This window comes from Silene latifolia, chromosome X (genome assembly GCF_048544455.1).
Source record: "Silene latifolia isolate original U9 population chromosome X, ASM4854445v1, whole genome shotgun sequence".
NCBI classification, from domain to species: Eukaryota; Viridiplantae; Streptophyta; class Magnoliopsida; order Caryophyllales; family Caryophyllaceae; genus Silene; species Silene latifolia.
This window is the reverse complement of record NC_133537.1, coordinates 214,544,249-214,548,315: the sequence shown is the minus strand read 5'-3', so window position 1 is coordinate 214,548,315 and position 4,067 is coordinate 214,544,249. Positions and strand designations below refer to the sequence as shown.

At 30.5% G+C, this 4,067-nt stretch overlaps 1 long non-coding RNA gene across 1 annotated transcript; it reads left to right on the top strand.

Annotated features, from left to right (window-relative positions):
* Window positions 1–3,058: 3,058 nt before the first annotated feature.
* Window positions 3,059–3,457, top strand: LOC141621699 (uncharacterized). Its single transcript, XR_012532590.1, has 3 exons — window positions 3,059–3,139; window positions 3,229–3,279; window positions 3,366–3,457. It is a non-coding gene; the product is annotated as an uncharacterized LOC141621699 (long non-coding RNA).
* The last annotated feature ends 610 nt before the right edge of the window (window positions 3,458–4,067 follow it).

The following is a 4,067-nucleotide window of genomic DNA, read 5'->3' as shown; positions in this document are numbered from 1 at the left end:
ATGTTCATGGATGAAATGGCAACTACCCTAGTTCCATTCATGCAAATTTCTGAATTTATTCTTGCTAGTCGTCGTACGATTATTCAATGTTCGGATTCTAAGGATTTACAAAACCCTTGGATTATATTATGAACACATCCTCCTCTAAATACCCATTTAGAAAGGTGGTTTTGACATCCTTTTGCCATATTTTATAATCTTGAAATGTGGCAATTTTTAACATGATTCACAGATTAGTATCAAATACTCATGACATGATAATTTGCAAGAATGCAATGTCAATGTCATTGATATTCAAGAAGGAATATGTTGGAGTCACACGACCAACTTCCTTGATCTTTACTTATTTGGGGTTTGTATCTATTTTAGTGTCTAACACTTTCTCTTTCGAGCCTAGTTCTATCCTTAATAATTAAGATAGATATTTACTTCTTATTGCTCCCACTCACTTTAAGAATTTCCATTTGATGAAAACTTATCTTCATATAAATTCCTAGTTAATCCTTCACAAGGGTTACCATTATTGTGGTATTTGGTTAATTAAAATTTCTAACAAATTAATTTACCAATTTTACATTGTCATGTTCTTAACAACTTAAGTGCTTGATGACAAGTGTTTAGGTTGAGCAATAAGATTTTTGAACCAAGGATGCATAGAAGAAATTATCAAAATATATTTTAACTAATCTTTACCTCTATTCATATTTCTTCACAAGAAATCATACATAGGCATGTTAGGAATTTAAGATACTAATCTTATATGACATAGGACAACTCCTATGGAGTTCTATGGAATAGAACGATTCCTATGAAACTAGTCCATGCTCTATTTAAACGGTTCATATGAGGATTTAGAAAGAGATTCTATTTGTCTTTGACAATCGTGGTTTAATGGAGACATAAGTTAAAATCGAAATGATATCATATATTAATAAGAGAAATGATAAAGAACAACATAAAACAACGAAATAGTGGGAAAAGAAACATTCATTGTTAATATATGAAAACATTTTAGCATGTTTTAGCATTTATATAATTACCTCCACCCAATTATAGAAATGATTCCGAGATCCAAATCCATATTAACTCGGGCACGGGAAACCGATACATCCCTCACTAATATAACTCGGTGGGTTAACTCTTTAACCGATTTTACAATTAGAACTCTCGGTCGATGAAATTACGTTAAATTCATCTCTAGCCTCGAAATTACCAACCAAATTTCGCGTGTAATAACTAGTTATTATCCCACTTACCCGATGAAAAATGAAAGTACCCCCAAAAACGGAATCTACCCGAAATGTCAAAGGGATTCATGGGTCCTACTATTTAGAAAGGCTAATCTCAATTTTAAATATGTGAGAGCTCTTGTCGATTTATTATCTATCACCTTTTATGTGAACTTTATTAGTGAACTACGATAATTATAATCGACACGGTCAAAAAACGATATATATATAAATAAATATATATATATATATATATATATATATATATATATATATATATATATATATATATATATATATATATATATATATATATATATATAGAGAGAGAGAGAGAGAGAGAGAGAGAGAGAGAGAGAGAGAGAGAAATGATCTTGCGAGTTTGGTTTCTTATGGTGAGTTGTGAGTTTGTGCTTTGAAATCTCAGCCATTGGATTATATTAGGGATGAATGGTCAAGATCTAATCTTACATGTCATATAAAACCATTGTCATTTACTTATTTTCTCTTTTTTCTAATGTTACTTTTTTTTTTACTTTAATTTTTTTTATCTCTTTTTTTTGTACCTCGTGTTATTTTGCTTTTTTTTTTACCACTTTGATTTTTTTTTTCTCTCTTATGTTTTTCTTTAAGTTTCTGATTATGTTACCTTTGTTTTATTTTTCTTTTTGTAACAGATTTTTTTTACTTTATTTTTTTTATTCTCTTTTTTTTACCTCGTATTATTGTGCTTTTTTTTACTTTGATTTTTTTTTCGACTTTGACTTTTTTCTCTTTTTTTTTTGCCACGTGTTATTGTGCTGTTGTTCTGCTGTTATTGTTATTCTGGTGTTATTGTGATGTTATTCCAGTGTCACTTTGATTTTTTTATTACTTTTGATTTTTTTAGTTTTTCTACCACATGTTATTGTGTTGTTATTCTGGTGTTATTGTTATTCTGCTGCTATTGTGCTGTTATTCCGGTGTCACTTTGGTTTTTTTAATATTTTTTATTTTTTTTTACCTTTTTTTTACCACATGTTATTGTGCTGCTATTCTGGTGTTATTGTGATGTTATTCCGGTGTCACTTTGATTATTTTTTACTACTTTGAATTTTTTTCCTCTTTCTTTACCACGTGTTATTGTGCTGTTATTCTGGTGTTATTGTGATGTTATTCCGGTGTCACTTTGATTTTTTTTACTACTTTGATTTTTGTACTCTTTTTTTACCATGTGTTATTGTGTTGTTATTCTGGTGGTATTGTTATTTTGGTGTTATTGTGATGTCATTCCGGTGTCATTTTGATTTTTTTTACTACTTTTGTTTTTTTTCTCTTTTTTATCACATGTTATTGTGCTGTTATTCTGATGTTATTGTGATTCTGCTATTATTGTAGTGTTATTGTTATTTTTTTAAAAAAAATCTCATTTTGTTACCTTTTTTTTCTTTACGTGTTGTTACTCCAGTGTTATTGTGCCGTTATTCTGCTATTATTGTAGTATTATTATTATTTTTTAAAAAAAATTCTCATTTTGTTACCTTTTTTTCTTTACGTGTTCTTACCCCAGTATTATTGTGTTGTTATTCTACTATTGTTGTTGTGTTATTGTTATTTTAAAAAAAAAAAAAATTCTCAACAAGTAACCTCATATGGAGTATTATGATAACTTTCTTTTGACACTCAATCGACAAGTAACTTCATTTTGTTCCTGGATGATCGACAAAATCCAACAAGCATTGCAACCAAAATTTGTATTTACGCTTCAATATGAACCTTGATCTTCTTTTTCATTGATCAACCATTTCACTTCAAACTTGTCTTATTTCCCAGGATCCTCAGCTTTCTTCTTGACCGACCTAGATGCAGAAAAACTGGCAAGGTTGCTTCCGGATATACCTCTTTGGGTCAAAAATCCCGATTTTGATCGTGTAGGCCTCATTCTTTTTATCATTTTCTTATCTTCACTAACCTTGTATATTTAATACTCCGTATCTCATTTCCATTTGCTTTTCTCAAGGTTGATTGGCTTAACAAGTTCATAGAGCATATGTGGCCTTATCTCAACAAGGTGCTACTTGCTCTCACCTTATTTGTATTTTCAAACACTGTCCATTTCCGGCTTCATTACGACTTGCTAATCTTTATCATTTGCAGGCAATTTGTAAAACTGCAACTGATATATCCAATCCCATCATCGCTGAGCAAATTCCAAAGTACAAAATCAAGTCACTAGATTTTCAAAAACTAACATATATATTTTTTGTTTCCATAGCCACCAAGTCCAAACGCCAGCCACCAAGTCTCAATTTTCCCCCTCCCTAATCAATTTGATCGAACATAAATAACCCACACATTTTAACACTAAATCAACCACCTTCCCTAATCAATTTGATCGAACATAAATAGCCCAGATTTCTTAGAAGAACAGCCGCTAGCTCCTCGTCGCAAACTCAGAATCGAAACCAATTGAAAATTCTGCAAATAATGCAATTAAATTAAACTAACAAGAATTTAGAGAAAGAATATTGAATCGAGGGGAGATATATCATAAATGGTTCATAACGAACAAATATCCTAAAAATTGAAACGATTAACAGCAAATCCTAATCACCTCATATCATTGTTTCCTCGATTCATTAAGGGTAAGATATATCAAGCAGAAAGATTCAGAATTACGGCTGAATTCAATTAATTCAGTTTGGGTGATGGATTTGTCTTAAGAAAAATGGATGACAAAATGTATGCAATTGGCGTTGAAAAATGGAAATTAAAGAAAGAGAAAATAATTAAGATAGAGAAAGCAGTGAGTGGGATTTGGCAATGAGATTCATTTTTTGCGTGTTTGTTACTTTCTGG